Raw genomic sequence first — 20,594 nt, forward strand, 5'->3', positions numbered from 1 at the left:
TCCTGTTGTGTCTACAACTTTTCCCTACTTTTTCCTCTAGAATTTTTACAGTTTTGCATTTTATATTTAGGTACAATCCATTCTGAGTTACTTTATTAAGCAGGTAATGTCTGTGTCTAGGTTTACTTTTTTACATAGGGATGCCCAGTTGTTCAGATTCCTTGTTGAAAAGACTGTTCTTTCTTAATTGAATTGTCTTTGTTCTTTTATCAAGGATCAGTTGACTATTTTTGTGGTTCTATTTAAGGTCTCTCCATTCTTTTAAATTAATCTACGTGTCTATCCTATCACCAGTACCATGCTGTCTTGTTTACTACAGCTTTATAGTATATTTAGAAACTGGTTAGTGTGAATCCTCTAGCCACTTTCTTGTTTCTCCTCCTACTCCTCTTCTTTTCCTTCTTCAGTATCTCATTGATTATTTTAGATCATTTGCCTTTACATTCAAAATTTAAGATAAGTTTTTCCATATTTACAAACTGTTTTCTTAGGATTTTTATTTGAAATCTAAAAATTACTGAATCTATCACTGAATCTACAGATCATGTTGAGAAGAACTGGCATCTTATAATGTTGAGTCTTCCATTCTGTGTGCATAAAATCTCTTTCCACTTATATAGATCCTGTATTTCTTTTATTAGTGTTTCATAGTTTTCTGTATATAAACCTTATACTTACATTGCCAGATATATACCAAAGTATTTGATTTTTGTGTGAATTATTGTAAAATAAATTTTATTTTTTAAAAATACCAATTGTTCATTGTTGGTATATAGTAAATCAATTGATTTTTGTATATTAACTTTGTATCTTGTGACATTGCTATACTTGTTTATTACTTCCAGGAGATCGTGTATTGATCTATTGGAATTTTCTACATAGACAGTCATGTCTCCTGAGAATAAAGAAAGCTCTGCTTCTTTACAACCTTTTGTCTTTTATTTATTTTTCTTGTCTTATTCACTATCTAGAACTTTCAGTATGATGTCAGATAAGAATGGCAAAGGAGGTATTTTTTGCCTTTATTCCTATCTTATGAGAAGTGTCCAGTCCTTGAATATTAAGAATGACATTAGCTGTAGGTCTTTTGTCATGTTCTTTATCAAGTTACAGAAGTTTCCTATGATTCTTAGTTTGCTGAGAGTTTTTATTATGAATGTGTGTTAAATTTTATGGAATGCCCTTTCTTCATCAGTTGATATAATCATATAATTTTCTTCTGTAGCCTGTTGATGTTGTGGATTATATTGATTTTTAAATGTTGAATAAGGCTTGCATAGGTTAAATAAATCCCACTTAGTTGTGTACAATTCTTTACATTCCTTGTTGAATCCAATTTCCTTACACTTGAGAATTTTTGCATCTATATTAATTCATAAGAAATATTTATCTGTAGTTTTCCTTTTGAATAATGTCTTTCTCTGGTTTTAGTATTAGGGTAATGCATAAAATGAGTTAGGAAGTGTTCTCTACTTCTATTTTCTGTAAGAGATTATACAGAATTGGTATAATATCTTCCTTAATGTTTGATAAATTTACTGGGGTAATCATCTGGACATGGTGCTTTTTCAAAGATTATTAATTATTGATTAAATTTCTTTAATAGATTTAGTTCTATTCAGGTTATCTATTTTTTCTTATATAAATTTTGATAATTTTGTCTTTAAAGGAATTGATCAATTTCATCTAAATTACCAAATTTTTGAGAATATAGTTGTTTGTAGGGTTTCTTTATTATACTTTAGTGTTTCTCTGATCATCAGTGATAAACTTTCTTCATTTCTTGTTTAAAATTTATTTTTAATAGACACATTATAATTGTACATTTTTATGCAGTACAGTGTGATGTTTCAATACATATATACAATGTGTAATAATCAAATTAAGGTAATTGGCATATTTGTCATCTCAGATTTATCATTTTACTGTGGTGAGAACAATTTAAAATCCTCTGTTTTTGCTATTGTGAAATATACAATATATTGTTGTTAACTATATACACCCTACTGTGTAATGGAACGCTAGAATTTTTTCCTTCTACCTAACTGTAATTTTGTACCTGCTAACCAACCTCTCTCCTCATCCTCCCCTCCCCACACCCTTTCCAGGTTCTGGTAACCACTATTCTATTCTTTACTTCTATAATATCAACTTTTTCAGACTCTACAAATAAGTGAGATCATGTGGTATTTGTTTTTCTGTGCCTGTCTTATTTTACTTAGCATAATGACCACCAGCTCCATTCATGTTGCTGTAAATGACAGAATTTTATTCTTTTTCATGGCTGAATAGTATTCCATTGTGCAAATATACTATATTTCTTTATCCATTTATCTGTTGATGAGCACTGAAGTTTTTTTCTATTTTTGGTTATTGTGAATAGTGCTGCAATAAGCATGAGTGTGCAGACATCTATTCAACATACTGATTTTATTTCTTTCAAATATATACCCAATAGTAGAATTTTTAGATCATATTGGAGTTCTATTGTTAGCTTTTTGAGGAACCTCAATACTGTTTTTCATAGTGGCTGTGCTAATTTACATTTCCACCAGCAGTGTATACATGTTCTTTTTTCTCCACATCCTTGCCAGAATTTATTATCTCCATAGATGCAGAAAAAGCATTTTCTGGCTTTTATATTACAGCCATCCCAGTAGGTGTGAAGTGGTATCTTATTGTGGGTTTGATTTGTATTTCCTGATGACTGATGATACAGAGCATCTTTTCATATGCTTATTGTCTATTTTATATTTTCTTTGGAGAAATGTCCATTGAAGTCTTTTGCACATTTTTAATTGGGTTATCTTTGTTGTTGAATTTTAGTTTTTTTATATTCTAAATATCAAAACCTTATAAAATACATAATTTGCAAATATTTTCTTTCATTCTATATGTTGTCTTTTATTTTCTATATAACATCTATAATTTTTTAATTATGATAAAACTCAATTTATCAATTCTTTCTTTTGTTGCTTGTGGTTTTGGAGTCATATTTAATAATCTATTGCCAAATTACAGATTTACTCATATGTTTCTTCTAAGAGCTTTATAGTTTTAGCTCTTATGATTTTAAGTCATTGATAAATTTTGAATTAATTTTTGTATATGGTGTAAGGTAGAGTTCCAACTTTATTCTTTTGCATGTGGAAATCACATCATTACAGAACCCTGTGTTGAAGAGAATTTTCTTTCCCTATTGAATGTACTTGGTACCCTTGTCATGAGTTAATTGGTTATAGATATATGAGTTAATTTCTGGAATCTCAATTTAATTCCATTGGTCTATGTATCTTTATGCCAGTGCCACCTGGCCATGATTACTGTAGCTTTGTTGTAAGTTTCAAAACCAGACAGTGGGTGTCCTCCAACTTTGTTCTTGTTTGCCAAGATCATTTTGTCTATTTGGAATCCCTTGCAGTTCTATATGAATTTGAAGATCAGCTTTTTCATTTCTGTGAAAAATGCTAGTGGAATTTTTTATAGAGATTACTTTAAATATGTAGATTGCTTTCAAAAGTATTGACATCTTAACAATATTACATCTTCCTATGCATGAACATGGGATGTCTTTCCATTTATTTGGGTCTTTTAAAATTTCTTTCAGTAACATTTTGTAGTTTTTGGTGTACAAGTTTTTCACCTCTTTGATTAAATTTATTCCTAGGTATTTAATTCTTGTATATGCTATTATAAATGGAATTGTTTTCTTATTTTTTTCAGGTTGTTCATTGTAGGTTTGTAAAAACATAACTGATATTTGTGTGTCGATTCTGTGCCCTGCAACTTCACTGAATTTATTATCTCTAGTAGTTTTCTTGTGGATTCATTTAGATTTTTTTAATATAGAATCACGTTATCTATGGCATGAAAATATTTTTATCTTTTCCTATTCAATTTGATGCTTTTTATTTCTTTTCTTTTCCTTTTCCTTTTTTTTTTTTTTTTTTCTTTTTTTCTTACATCATTGCTTTGGCTAGAACTTCCAGTACATCAGTACAATGCAGTACTGATGTACTGCAGTAGTAAAAGGAAACATCTTTAATAGCAGTAGCAAAAGGAAACATCGTTGTTTTGTTCTCTTTGGGAAAATGCTTTCAGTTTTTCACCATTGTGTATAATGTAAGTGTGGATTTTTCCAAAATGTCCTTTACTATCTTAAGAAAAATTACCTTCTATTCTTAAACATCTCTATTGATTCTTATGAAGAATACTATGTCTCTTTACAAGAAATCATGATCTCAATCACTTAAGCCTTGATGCAGAAAACATGTGGTTTGACATCATTAATGTAACTTGTGCTTTAGTTCTGTATTTCCACAAAAGCCCTGAGGAGGAGATTAAATGCTATGTGTATGCACTGATTCTTCTGGTTGCCTACCCAGCTTCCAAAAATAACAAAAAAACAGTTCAGCTGTTTATGGTGTCTCCTTTGATCCCTCTGCAAAAGCAGAAACTTGTTATAGCTCTTGTATTTTGATGTCTTGCAAGATTATTTCAACTACAATATAGTTAGCCATGCATATTTTAGACCTCCTCATTCTATTTTCTATGTCTCTCAACATCTCCTCCATTATTTATATTTTTATATATCTGGGCTGCATTCTGAACTTATTCTCTTCCCAAATGAAGTCTGCTTGTCTTACCTGTATACAATTGGTTCTTCTGTCACCTTTACTTAAAAACTATGCATTTTATTTTTACTTTTAGCATGATGCTTGTCTTATTGCACTTGTGTTTATTTATTTATCTCTATCACTACAACATGACTTTCTCAAGAGTGGCATAATGAATAACTTCATTATCTGTCCATCATCCATGTGCCTCTTTTTAGCCTGGAAATGTACCTCTCCCCTAATTTAGCCATTTGATGTCCATTGGATTGATTTCTGATTCCAACAGCATAACTTAACACTTTGATCAACATAAATTGAGAGATTAGCATATGCCCAAGCCCTGAGCAAATTAGTATATTATATTGCCTAACCACTTTGATCATTTAAAGCAGCAACTGGCAAACTTTATTTAAAGGACCACATAATAAATATTTTAGGCTTCTCAAAACATAAATGTCTCTGTTGCATATTCCTCTTGCTTTTTATTTCCAACCATTTAAAAATGTAAAAACCATTCTTAGCTTTCCCAGAGAAAAACAGATCACTGTTATTTTACCCAAGGGCTATAGTTGGAGATCCTTGTAAGGAAAAACTACCTAAGCCATTGTCAGCAGATTTAGGAATTTTACTGCCAATTTTGTCTTTAAAACCCTTTGTTCTGCTGCTAGAAAAAAGAAAAACTTATCTTTGGAAGCTGTCTTAAAATTACAAAGGAAGCCAAACAAGGATGTAATAGTTAAATTTCAAAGAAGTGAGAGAAAGTTGGTCTGTGTTGAGTCATAGCATCAACTCTCACCATCAGTTAGTTCTATACTCCACAGTTTAAATGAGCCAACAATTTTCCTTTATTATTAAAAATTATATTTTGCTGAGTTTCCTGTTATTTTCAATCAAAATTATCTTAACTGGTAGAGGTATTAGTCTCAGTCCCTAGCACATGCAATGGGAGGTATTCAATAAATGTTCTCTGTATACTTATGGGAAAATCTGAGTACTTATTCATTAATTCCCTTGGCAGTGAATGTTGTAAATGCCCTTCATGTATGTATTTTTTGGGGATAGGGTGGTCAAGAGAATTTCTTCAATGTGTTTTGGAACTGAAGCTGGCACAGTGGTACATGCTATGTCAAGACAGTTGAAGGTGCAAGTAAGTCCAGTCAGAATCAAGGTTCAAATGGTAACAAATTTAAATGCCAAGTCTATGGAGACTGAAGCATGATCAAAATCAAGACCATGGAAACTTCTGTCAGAGTCAGAAACACTAGAATAAGACATAATATAATGAGGGCCATACAGTAAAGAATATTTTTCTGAAGTCTTGAGACATTTTCCTAAGAATCTTTCATATAGGCCCATGGAGGTGAAGATGTTCCTAAATTTTTGAAGGTTTTAAAAATTTGTCTTTAAAGTTCTGTCTTTCTATAACACATTGCTTTTATTTTTAAGACAATGTTATATCAAGTCATTTCAGCTCTTCTATGTATTGCTTTGGCTGCAAATTCAGCATAAATTACTCTTCATTTGAGATTTTATTTTGAAGAATTTAAGTTGCAGTTAAAGTTCAGTAGTTTTTTCTATTTATATAGTTTTATAAATCTTTAGTTCAGGGGCTCAGGTACACATGCAGTAGATCAAGTAACTAGGGAAAAAGAAAATAAACAATAGATTGCATTCCTACCCTTTAATTCCCCCAAACTTTCTTCCTAAACCTGAACAAAACACAAAGATTCATTGCATATATAATTTAAAAAGTTTCCAGTGAAACGCAAAAAGCATTCCAAACAACAAATTTCTTTGGTATTAGGATTATTAGTGGGAACAGGAAAAGAGGAAAAAACAGGAGAATAGAGGGAAAAAACATTAACACTCAGTACATACTCAGAAATGGAGAATAGAAATTTCTCCTTCTGAAAGAGTAATTGGAACACGCCTCATTTCAAGTAGCATTTCACAATCAAGAGTAACACACACTATTTATTTCTGAGAACTGCATATTTATTAAAATATGATATCTAAAGAATATTTGAAGAAAGTTTTGAAATCAATTTCTCCATAACTAGCCATTTCCAAATTTCAGCTAGTAAAAATGAAAAATCAAACATTATGGGTTTTTTCCCCCACAATAAAGTATTATGTTTAAAAATAGGACCAGATCCCTCTTCTTCAAAAGGAAATCCAAGTTTCCATTCAAACTATCAGATCATTACTTCAAATTCAGTTGAAAAATCAATACAGGTTATTAAGTTGGATTTTATCCTTCTCTCTCTATTTTCTTCATGATTGAATATTTTAAAGTGAGGATTATCTATATATTCTTCAAAAATTGCTGTTACATGACATCTGCATGCCAGCAATCTCTTGCAAATATTCAAGTATGGCAGGTATATTAAAGTGCATTGAAATGTTTTCATTTTTAGCACAAATGAATAATCTCATGGGTACCAGAAGGATTAACTTCCTGAGGCCTTCTATGACTTTCTCAGTAAAAAATATGGTTTTCTATATGCAGTAGGTTCTCAATTAACAACTGTAGAGTAGTTTTTCATTATGGTTAAAAGTTTTTCATTATGGTTAGAAATTTTTGTTAACTGAAAGTGTGAATGTTGGTGGGCTTTCTAATACATTTGCAGTAAAATCCTTACCAATATGCAACACTCTTATTAACATATCTATCACATATATGAAAAATTGAAATTTATTTTGTTGAACTGTATTCATATAAATTATGGTGAAAAAAAGAAATATGATTATGGAGAAAAAGAGAGAAACTCATTTAGGGCTGTAAGGGCACTTGTGGATTTGTTAGTGGTGGAAAGATTACCAGAACTTTGGAGTTTCTCATCAACTTTGATGAGATCAGCATTTTGTGGAATAGCACGTTCTGATGCTACACTTATTGTTAAGGGGCACTGGGAATGGATTTCATTTTACTATGCCACTTATCAGCACAGCCTTGTCATTTTCATCTGCTACACATTTTGTTTGCTGTCTTGGAAATTTCATTCTAGTATTATCTCCCTGGCCTGTTGTCATAGGCCACTGGTCTAGCAGAAAACATACTATCAGTCTAAACAGAATATCAAAGAACAGATTACAAAAGGAAAAGATAATTGTCATAAGCACTTTCCTGAATTTCATTCCCAAAGTCTCTGGACTCAAAATATTTTCAGGCACCATCAACCATACCTGTGTTGTAGAGCCTCACCATATCAGTGTCATAATCTAATCTACAGATGAAAGTATTTCCTCTTTGGAGACGTGATATATTCTATTTCTAATCTCTTTCTCTTCCTTGTCCCTTATCAATAAAAGAAGAGCTTGTCAAACTCATTAATTCTCTTCTACTTGAACTGAGAAATGTTATCAGTAGGAATGCTTTTGAAATTTTAAATGTTGATTTGTTCCTTTGGGGGAATAGGCTGTGAGGTAGCATTTAAGGTTTTAAATGCTTTCATATACATGCTCACCTCATATTCTTGTGCATAAATTACATTGCTAATAACAGCAGAATGTAATCACAAGTGAGTGGAATTTCCTAAAAGTGGTAAAAGAAACTCTTATTGTAAAGGTTTATTATAAATTATCTCAAACCTAATTTAGTTTTATATTCTAGTCAGTGTAGTATAAAAGATACTTCATATTAGTCTTATCTGAGAAAAATGCTATGACAAAATACTCCACTTCTCTTGCTTCTGATTTTTTTTTTTTAATTTAGTGTGTTGGAGAGCATACACTTACTTTCCTCTAGTAAAAATATTAAAGATGTCTTCCTTAATATTTGTTTGTAAACACAGCTAGTCCTAGCATCTGCCAGTTTTGAATGGATATAAAAAATGGCTGGTAATTATACAATGCAATGCTGCACTTGCTTTCATCTTACTGCCCTTGCTTGATTCCAGATCCAGATACAGTAGTTTAGTAGTTTATTTGCTTTTGGATCCTCAGTTTGTAGAAAACTTTTGAACCCTTCCAATAGCTAAGAGGATTTGCTGTTCTCTTTGAATTTAGTTCTGAATGTTCTTCTGACATTGGACCTTGGCCTTAAAAATAATATGGAAAAAAAAAATACTGAAATTGATGGTATATTGCATAGTCTTTTTCTTTTATTTTATGAGTAAAGTAGACTTTCTGCCACGGTGCTTTCTGCGCTAGTGATTTCTAAATGAAAATTCCCCATCCATGTCCCCTACAAAAAAGGGTGGACCCAATGTGAATGTCATGCACCAGCCACAATTTACTAGATTAGCCCGATTTTCAGCCACAGAGATAGCAAACGTTAGAAAGGAGAACAAACTGATGTTGGCTGAAGTGGGGGGAAAAAGAAAAAGAAAAGAAACAACTTTGATCAATCAATGTCTCTCTCTGAAATCTGAATTGGAAAACATGGAGAGAATATGGCAATTAAAAATGGCAACTATTGATGAAAAATCCTTAAAAGAGAAAAGCCAAAAAAGGGGGAGAAAACAAGAGTTACAGAATAAGAATAGGTGGGGCCTGGATGCTTAGCTTCAGAAATCAAACGAAAGGCTTCAGGTGGCAGTATGTACCCAGGGATCACTTGCTATTTCCCACGAGAGCCTGAGCTCTAGTAGTAATGAAACAGGATTAGTAAGGGGTGACCCAGAAATCACACTGAAGGGATAAAAGGTATTCAGAGAGAAAATGCAATGTCAGCATCGATGCCAGCTGCAGTTCAGCATTGGTACCAACTATGAGACACCAGGAAAGAGCTGCTGCTTTACCCTGTATATCTAATGTGTATTTTCCATGTTTCTTTAATTCAACCTGGGTTTCCTGAACTCTAAAGAGCCCAAATTAAATACAAACCACCTGCATCTTTTTAAAGAAAAGAACATACTGAATATTAAAATGATAAAATAAATATTTGTTGAAGTGTGGGTCTGAGACCATGTGTGTCAAAATCATGTGGCATGTTTCTTAGAAAGAGAGATTCCTGGAGAGTCATTCCTCAAACCTAATGACTTACAATCACCAGAGAAATACTTCAGTAATCTACATGAGCAGCTTATTCATAGCGATTTTTATTTATTCTGATACTGGGCATTGTCCTTTTGACCCTCCAAATTCACTCAGCTCAGCTTTCTAATTTCAGCCTGGCCTCAGTGATTGCAAAAGGGTTGGGATGTGAAGACTTTCCTGGTGGGCTGTAGGGAGAGAACTGTTGAGATTCAGAGAGATGGGAATACTGGAATGTGTTTCATTGCCATTTATCCGGATACCTCCTAAACAAATTTCCCTCTCCCATTGGAGAGGGGCCAAAGTAAACTCCCTTAGCCAAGTTACCAAGAATTGTGTAGGTGATGAGAGCATGGGCATTCTGGAAATGCTTTGTGGTAGCAAACTTCTGAGCAAGAAATGTCAGTAGGAGTGTCTGAAATTTAACTGGGTTTGTACATTTCAATAGAAAAATGTGATGCCAGAGTTTTAGAGAAAAGCGGTGGCTGTTCACTGTCAGTGGTGAGGTAGATATACTTATTGAGGGATGGGCACTAATCAGAATGTTTTTGCCTATAGCCATGGTGCTCAACTAAAGGTTTTGGCCCTGAGGGAACATTTGGCAATATCTGAAGACCTTTCTGGTTGTTGAAATGGGGATGGGGATGGGAGTGTTCTACTGGCATCTAGTGAATAGAGGCCAATTGTGGTGGCTGAATGTCCTACAATGCACGGGACAGGCCACAATAACAAAGAATTACTTGTCCTGAATGCCAATAGTGCCAAGGTTGAGAAACCCAGACCTAAAAGGATGTATAGCAATGACTATTTGTCATGGAGTACACAGAAATAAAACACACAGGCAGATCACTAAAGTTAATTTAACATACGTAGGCGGAAAACTCCTACATCTCATGGGCTGACACCTAACTTAGCTGCAAAATGAGAATTCATGGGCTTTTACCCCATTTTAAAATCTAAACTTTTTACAGATCTAGACACAGGTGGAGGCTTGTTCCTTTAAGGAAGAAATCTTCAGTGTTGGTATAGGTATAATCCTGACTCTTTCTCCCCAGCCTTTCCCAGAAGGACCTGTGACTTTTTCTAGGTAAGATAAATATCCAGATACTCTGTCAGTTATTAGATATTGGCTTTAAATTGATGCAAATCCTTAAAGAAACAAAAATACCATCATGGTCCACTGATCAGCATGAGGGCTTTATAGAAGTCAGAGGATATATATTCATGATCTAAATCTGCCTCATATTGGGTCTGGTGGGACCAGGGGCCCATATATTCTCTCTCTGTGTGTGTGTGTGTGTGTGTGTGTGTGTGTGTGTGTGTGTGTGTGTGTGTGTGTCTATGTTTGTGTGTTTTCCCACCTTCGTGATATATAGCACAAAGAGATATAATTGGTAACTGGTAGAATCCCTGACATTTGTTCCCTGACCCATTGAGTAAGGACTATTATCAAAATCTGAGAGAAATGGAAGCACCTGCACCTTCTCTCTTACCCCCACCTCCTTGCCTAAATAATAAACCAAAGTGAATGCTGGATACCAGAGTGCAAGGAGAAGAAGGAATCTGCATTCCAACCATTGCACTTGTCTCTGTGCTTCAAATTGAACACTGTTCAGTTCTGGTGTGCGTGCATCAAGTCCTTTACTTGTGTTAGCACAAAGTTTTAACGTAAGATTAAAAAGAAACTTTCATTAGCATTTTTCCTCTTCTGCTGTGCTGAGTAGAAGTTACTGTTGGAAAGAGATGAGAGAACTGTGAAGACAGGGGGAGGAGCAGACCAACATAGCCCTATAGGCAAAGCTGGGGTTCTAGGACTCTACAGAGATTGTTAGGAACTCTCTAAAGCCCAAGAATGTTCTGCTGTGGATTGAATGTCCTCCCAAAACTCACTGAAGCTTGATCCTCATTGTAACAGTGTTGAGAGGTTGAGAGTAGTGTTGAAAGGTGGGGCCTTTAAGAGGTGATTGGATCATGACAACTATACCCTTGTGAATAGATTAATCCATTCATAGAATAATGGGTTAGTGGTTTAATGGTTTGTCACAGGAGTGGTACTTGTGACTTTATAAGGAGAGCAAGTGAGCACGTTAAGGAACTCTTGCCATTTCTCATCACAATATACCCTGGTCAACACAGGACCCTGTTGGGAGTTCCCACCAAGAAGTAGGCCCTCACCAGATGCGCCCCTGGACCATGGATTCCCAACCTCCAATACTGTAAAAAATAAATTTAATTTCTTTATAAATTACTCAGTTTCTAGTATTCTGTTATAAGCAACAGAAAACAGATTAATACATGTTCCATATTGAAGCAGGAGACATACAGAGAGAGTAGCATGAACTAGGCACAGAAAAATATTTAAGTAGGAAAAGCAAAGGAAGAGACAATGTATGAGCATCAAAATCAGCAGAGCTGAGTTGTCTTCTTCACCACACTCATGGGGTCAAGGTAAAGGTGTGAGCAAAGGCTCAAATATTGAATTTAACCTTTAAGAGAAGAGAATAATTCAGAGAGAGATGGCTGCAAGCAAGTGAGACTTCACATGCAGTATGTGGACAAAAAGAAAACCTAAAACACTTGTTCATTTTAAGCATGAGCAATATGTAGAAAAAAGTGATGTGGCCTCTATGCAAATATACTGAAGGGAAAAAAAAGTGACAGTACACAAAATAGATAAAATAATATATTATGGAAGCAATTACAATGCCCCCCAAATAAGAATCATCTCCAAAAAGTTTACGTGCTATAAAGGAATTTATTAAAATGTGTTTGCAACTAAAATAATTCAAAATTAAGTGAAAGGATATGAAATGAAGAATTAATAACCATGAAAGGTTTAAAACTCTATGTAACAAAATAGAAAAACAAAAAAATTAAAATTATAATGTTGGTTATGAAAAACAGTAAATTACTGAGTACACATAACTCAAAAGCAAAGTAATAACGTTGAAGAAAGTTTTGAGGCAAATAGCATAGCACCGTGGTAAAAGATTTAAGGGTATGAGAGAGAAGATAATTGATATATAGTATAAAAGAGGAGATTTAATAAGGGTTTTCTGAATGTTTCTGAAGAGAAGAATCCAGCTAATTCAAGCTGAAAATGAATCTCAAGTTAAAATAGAAGATGATTTTCTTGAATTTAACAGAATAGAAATAGCAGATAACAAAATCCTTTTCAGATTGCTGAAAAATATTGAATCAGAATGATCAGCTTTGAGATATATCCTAGTTACATGATTCAATTTCAAAAAATATAAAGCCTTCTGTTATCTAGGCATAGAAATACAAGGGAGTAAAAAAGTCAAGGTTACCTGAAACTTCTCCACAGCTACATTCATTGCATAAAGGTAACAGAGCAATGTCTACAAAGTGCTGAGGGAAAGAAAGTATGATTCAAGCATTCCGTATCCAGCAAGTTGTCAATAAAGTGTAAAGTTAACAAGCACTCATTTTCAAATGTAAGAACCATCAAAGACTATAGCACCCAAAAGATCTGCAAAATACTCAGTGGAAAAAAAAGTAAAATTAAAAATCCAGCCAAACCAGAAGCATGAGTAAGAGAACTACTGATCACAAGAATATAAAAAAGTACTTAGTAGCTCTATAAATTTGAGGTGATTAAATGGTAGTATTCAGGGTTTCTGTACTGAAAACTGCTCAAGACGTCTTAAATTATTGAGCATATCACTAAAACTGAAACACTAAATATTTAAAAATGAGAGAGAGTGGTGAATTGATTTCTAATCCTCTCATTGTTTGCATTTGGCTCTGCAAGTATATCCTGTTTTTTCTTGCAGACTTTAAGTAAGTTAAAAAATACATTTCCAAACAATTCAATTAAAAAATGGTCAAAAGACATGAACGGAAATTTCAACAAAGAGGAATTCAGATGTAAGTAAGCACATACAAAGATGCTCAACATCATATGCCATTATTAAGATGCAAAGTAAAACTGCAATGAGTCTCACTCCATACCCATCAGAATGGCTAAAATGAAGAGAAAAAAAAAAAGTTATAACACCAAATGCTGGTGAGGAGATGGAGAATCTGGATCACTCATATTAATAAGGAGTTTGACTCCGATTTTCTTTTTATGTTGACTGCTGATAGCTTTTAAGCCTCACCCTCCCTCTCCCCCCCTGCCTTACACCCGGGCAAGCAAATAAAACCTGAGTCTTCTTTCCTTTGGTGCTGAGAGGTTTAAAACATGCAAGCCACTGCACAAGCAAGAGAACCTGCACTCTAGCCCCACTTCCTGGTAACAATAAAAAGTCCTGAGCCAGTCTCTTTTCCTTATTTCCTCTAACCATTTCAGAACTGATAGAGAGGCCTGCCCTTCTCTTCCTGGAAATCTCAATTACATAAGTAATAAGCATTAACACACCCTTTTGATGTGTGTATGCAGCATCATCAGTATCAACATCCAAATAAAAATTTGGCTGGGGGTTATGCTTGCCTTTACAGGATGGCCACAACAGCATCACACATTGCTGTTGGGACATAGCCATTCTGGAAAATAGTTTGGAAGTTTTTTTTGTTTTGTCTTTTTCTTAAAACTAGAAAGGGACTTATCAAATGACCCACCAATTGCAACCTTGGGTTTCATCACAGAGAAATAAACATTTATTTTCACATACAAACTTGTATACTAATACATAGAAGATTTGTTCATAATAGCCAACAAGTGGATACTACCCAAATAGTCTTCAATGGCTATGGTTAAGCAAACTGTGGTTATATCCATACCATGGAATTCTACTCCTCAATAAAAGGGAACAAGCTATTTATACATCAATAACTTGGATGAACCTCAAGGGAATTATATTGTGTGAAAAAAGACAACTTTAAATATATACATACTGTATTATTCCATCCATAACACATTTGTGAAGTAACAATTACAGAAATAGAGAAACAATTACTGATTACTAGGGGTTACAGATGGGAGAACAGTGCAGTTATAAAGAGGTAGCATAAGAGAACCTTGTGGGATTGACAATCAAAATTATGAATTTGATTTTGCAAGAGTGCAAAATTATGAATTTTGATTGTGGTGATAGTTACACAAAACTACACATGTAATAAAACTGGACAAACTACACACACATGAGTTCATGTATAACTAGTGAAATCTGAATAAGCTCTGTGGATTCCACCAATGCTAATTTCCTGTTGATTTTTGTATTTTACTATAGTGATGCAAATTGTTGACAAAGGGGAAGGCTAGATAAAGGGTACAAAGGACCTCCCTATACATTTTTTGCAATATCCTGTGAATCCATACTTATTTCAAAATAAGCTTAAAAAATTGGGGAGAATTTTCATAAGCAGGACCCAAACAAGAGGGCTGGAGGATATACAAACAGAACCCCAGTAACTTTACCTCCCAGAAAGAGAACACTAACCTTTCTAAGATAAAGGGTGCATATGAAATACAAAGTCTAATTCTTTGTTTCCAATAGTGGAAGTTGGGATACCTAGTTTGAAAGCTGGAGTTCTCCTGGACCTGATGTGGTTTTGAGAAGGAGAGGAAACAGCTCAATCAGAAAACTTATAAAAAAAAAAATATTTGCTGCAAATAGTCTGTCCATGGAGTAGAAATTCACTCTTCACTGTCAATAATCCTATAGCTACATTAGCTAGTAAGAAATAAAAACTAACTAAATTCACATACAAAACTCTGGATCATCCCACTGGTCTGAAACAAGGCTCTGTCTGGACTCTCCCTAATAAGAACCTTCTGCAAACAGCTTCTTCTTAACACCAACAAAAATAAACAAAACAAAAATTTACCTACTTCAGTAATAAGTAGTCAAAAAGAATACAACTAGGATCCATAAAACTTTAGAATAAGGGAGAAAATTGTGGGAAAATAGCCTAAGTGATTCATTTTCAAGAATAGCCTATCAAGGGTGGCTTGACTAACTTGTGGTGTGATAACCCCTGGAAGTGCACTTTCCCTAGGGTGACTTCTCAAGATGGTGGCTAGTCACCTTGTTCTTTTTACTTCCTGGTTCTTCTTCCTCCTCAGGACTCCTAGCAAATCTTTTTCAGAGGCTTATCCTGAGCCCTCCCCTTTCTGCCAGAGGGAAGGGGACAATAAATGCCTTATAAGGAAGTAATAAAATTTAGGCAATTTGGGGGAAGATTGTACACCCCATAGTACTCAGCCAGTGAAGAACTGGGGGAGGGACTTGTGCACTAGGGAACAAATTGCTCAATGTAACTGTTTCTGCTGCGCCTGCCCAACAGACACCTGATCTTGAAAGACTGCCATTAAGTTCTTGCTTTGCCATACTGCATGTCTCCATGTCCATCCATTGGTATTGGACGAGTGAGAGCATTTCTCACAAAAATAAAACAGGAATAGCAGATGATCAATGAAGAAATCTCACATGAAAAATTAGTGAGCCTGTATATATTTTCATGTTATAAATTTTGATGTTATGTTGATGATGCATGGTTAACTATATTATTTTCTCTATACCTATAATTATTCTCTAGCCAATTTGTTTTCCTGATGGGCTGAAGTTTAATTCTCCAATATAGACTAATAGATAATCAATTTCAGTCTTTCATACGTTGTGATTTTCTAAATGTTCAGAATACGAGTCACAGAGTCAGGCTATCTGATACTAAATATATCCTGGCTCCACAGTTTTGTGCCTTAGGCATATTTCTTAATCTCCCATTGCATCTACTGCTGTTACATAGAAATATCCATTCCCCACTTTTTGCTAATATAATGCTGATTTTGATTTTGATTAAAGCAGCAACATGCCCAACCTAAAACTCCCCCAGCCTCCCTTGAAGGTTAGGGTGATGTGTAATGCAGTTATACCCATTTAGATCCAGGCAGAAGTCAGCAAGGTGATTTCTAGAAAATGTTTGCTTTCTTGATAGAGGTTTGGCCTCTACCTCTTCTTTATATCTCTCTCCGCCTATGTTGTTGGTCTTATGCCTGAGGGAGGTGCAAAATACTGCTATTATGAATGCTAAGAATGGTGGAGGAAAAAGATAAAAGGGGGCTGGATCCTTGAGCACTGCCTCAGGCCACAGCATGAACCCCTGAACTGCGTGCTTCCAGACCACTTGCATTGTGAGAAAAATCAACATTCAAAATTACTGCAGTGGTGTTGCTGTTATGTGGAGCCAAATGCATTTTTCTAAAGCTCAGTTTCTCATCTGTAAAATGAGAACGACAAATTACATATTTCGAAGGTTTATTTTGAAAATTAAATGATTGTACTGCTAAGCCACTATTATTTCTAATCTTTGTTAGTAGCAGCAAAAGCTTATTTTAGCTATTAAATAAGATATGTTTAGTTTTCATTACTGTATCCCCCCATACCTAGCATAAAACATAGTAGGCATTAAATATGTAGATATACAAACCCATACCTTTCAATGAATTAATAGGGTTCACCCTGAAACAAATCAAAATACCAATGAAGAATTGTGTTTACAAAATGTTGGCTTTTTTGTACACCTTTTAGTAATATCTGATGAAGTTATGCATTATGATATGAAGTTAATACCAGTTTATTGAATGAATATTTTCTTCATATAAGCATCCTTATTTCTTTAATATTAAACTAGTCCTACAAAAAAAGAAAAGAAGGGAGGGAGGGAGGGAGGGAGGAAGGAAGGAAGGAAGGAAGGACATTTGTTTGAGGTGTTGACATCAAGGAAGCGAAAATTATATGGGCAAAGAAAATGCATTCCCAAAATGTGACCGTTACTATGAAATACTGTAGAGAGTTAAAACATTTCATGATATATTTAAAAAATGGGTTTAGACTTATCCTTTATTTTTCTTTATCTTCTAATAGTCAAGTGGTAATAATCTATCACCTTAGTTAAATGTTTGAAACTAAGTACATTTTTCTGTTTTTCATTTTCATGTTAGTTATAACAAAATTCTGATTAGCATTCATATGATTCTGCTTATGTTTGGTTTACCCAAAAGATACACAATGAAATGAAATCTTTAAACAAATGACCCATATGCCAACTAATTCTGTAAACAACGAATATTTCACTGACATTTAGATAGCTTCACGATACTAAATTTATGTCTACCAAGGAGCGGTGATAGAGTAATAAAATGGCAGCTCTTCTTCTCTTTTTGAATATGGGCAACATCATACTACTCATCACAGCTACTTTTAACAGAGGAAAATGCCCCACCTTGAGGTAGGCAAAGCTCTTTGTCAGGTGAAAGGAGAACACAAGAGTCTTGAGTTCTGAGACTGAAAGTTGCCCACTGAGGGGCCCATTCTCTACTTGAGCAGTGGCGAGGCATCCCCAGTCAGAAGAAGATCAGTGCTCAGCCTCACAGTAAGCATGCGTTACTGCACTACTCACTGAGATCCCTGAACTGGGTCGTTATGTTATTGACTGATCTTCAAGTTGAATAATAATATTAAGCTAACACTAGCAAAAGATTTCCATGATTAAAAAGATGTGGATACAAACTTGACAGAATTCTTAGCTTCTAGGTTTGTTTTTTCCCTATTTGAAAAAAGTGAAGAAAATGTATCTGAATTTACTTATTAACAGAGTGTAATTTCAATAGTCCATTATATATCCACAGTATTTCAAATGATAAATTAAAGAGCCTTTCACATTGTCTCAAAATTCTCTTGGCGGCAAAAATCCACCAAAAGAAAACCAACAAATTAAATGAGAAGCTCTTATAATATTGACAATAGAAAATTATAAAGGGTTGATATCAGTAGCTAATAGGAAATGATGACAGGTGCTTATTAACGCACTGTACTTATTCATATGTACAAAGTATCCATGCTTTCAAGAGCAATAAATACAGAAATGAGTTCTTAGTAGTTTGCAAAGTGTTCTCATTGAGGGAGGTGTCTAAGAAAAAAAAACCTGGAAGATAAATATTTATATAATTTGCGTATATACATATTGACTTCCCTTGTAATCCAGGAGGGCATAAAAACCCTCTTAAATAAATTATATAAATATTTCCAGGATCTACGTACTTGTTACCAGTTCATAGATATTCTTACATTCTTACTTTTTCCCCTTGAGCTAACTTACATTTATAAACAAATGCTACAAAACAAATGCCTGCAAATGGAGCAAGAATGCTTACATGATGACCAGTTCGGGGGTCATTAATATTATTCTTATTTGTGGTTGTGCTAATTGTCCTCTATTGCTGTCACTGCTCTGCTGTCTGCCCTGCCCCATTTCGGTCTTCCACCAGTGCACTGGCAGACACCATTTGATGAGTATTAAAGGTGCATTGATACCAGACTTGTTCATATTTGTTCACTTACTAACATGCTTTTCGTCTTTTTCAAATATTAATTGGAAAATAGTTCAAAGGAAAATAATGCGTTTCTTTAAGAAAGGCTGTGAAAGAACAAAAGAGAATTATCAAAGCAAATTGCTTTTGATACACTTTCATAAGTGATTAATCTGGAATATTTCTTTTTATGTCAAATGTGTATAATAATGAATTCTCATTTCCTTTACTCTTTCTTCACATAGCATTCATTTAATTTTGGATCAACTAGTTAGGAACAGGAGGCAGCTGGTTAGGCAAATTTATGTAAATCCTGGAAGACTTTCTCCATCCATGCTTCAGAGGAATACTTGTACATCTGCTAATTTTCCTTTTTCACTGCAAAAACTCATATGGGTATTTCCTCTCCATTTACCTTCGTATCCTAGAACAGATGTTAAAATGTTTTAAAGAATTAAGATTATTATAAAAACTGTGGTTTACTGTCATTTTGACAAGGCAGGGAGTCATGGCCATAGTGATATGGTGGCTTATTGAGTAAATCCTTTTTTGCTTATGAATCCAGAGAAAATACTCAAAAAGATAAAACAAAGCAAAAAACAAAGATCTGCAAGAAAATGTGCCTTGTATGTCAGAATATTAACTCTTTGATCTACATGTTGAATTTTATAAGCCTCCAGTGAATGGGAAATCATATTCATTTACATATTATTTCCTAGGACGGCACTAACACTATGTTTTTGTCACAGTCTTACTCATGAAGCCAATGTTTTTAGTATCTCTTATGACAATATAATATAATATAAATTATAATCATTATTATCAGTAACTAATATCTATTGGTAACTTATTATTTGCTAAGCAATTTCCATATGTAACAAGCATTAATATAAAAGTTTTGGCCAGAACTCTAGAAATGTACATATTAGTTTCCACATCATGGTCTGTACCAGACTAAACTGAGAATGTAAAACATTTACCCTCAAAAACTTGTATGATGACTCTTAACCCCTCGTCCACATAAGTTTGAGGAAGTGGTAAGTAGGAGGAAAATTTGTGACAGATTTTTGGAGTTAATGTGCTGTGGTTCCCAGTAATATGTATCTCCAAATTGGAAGAATAGGGTTTTCTCAGAGCTCATTTCAAGCCTGTGAGAGGGGCTTCAGCCTGACTTTTGTTGCTTACTGCTGGGGCACAGAGTAGCCTGATATTTGACTCCTGCCTGGAAATTTACAGTCAAGAGGCAAACTGGCTCAATGCTGATGGACCAGACTGGACACGGATGGCTGAAATAAGGATGGGGCTGCACTCTGGAGCTTGTCAGGGCAAACAATGCCTGGATATTTCACAGGAAACACATGAGAACCATAAATCAGTTAGATACGTTGGGAGGGGGGTGTCACTGCATTTTTTATCCAAGGAATTAGGCAGAAAGTCAGCTGCCCTTCAGTCCTAAAGACCTTAGAAACAGCACCTCAGAGTCAGGGAGAAGGTGAGCATGAAAGAAACACGGGGCTAACCATGTCCCTTTCTCTACTCAGGTGCCCATGCAGAGCTGACTCAAGCAAGAAGAGGAGCGAAGATTTACCTTTAAATCCAGCTCAGAGGGCCGGTCCGTGGCTCACTCGGGAGAGTGCGGTGCTGATAAATCCAGCTCAGAACATTGTATTTTGTGAGTGAAAGTGATAGTGAGATAACTTATTGTATAAAAACTAGGGATCTCA

Source organism: Cynocephalus volans, chromosome 3 (genome assembly GCF_027409185.1).
Source record: "Cynocephalus volans isolate mCynVol1 chromosome 3, mCynVol1.pri, whole genome shotgun sequence".
NCBI classification, from domain to species: Eukaryota; Metazoa; Chordata; class Mammalia; order Dermoptera; family Cynocephalidae; genus Cynocephalus; species Cynocephalus volans.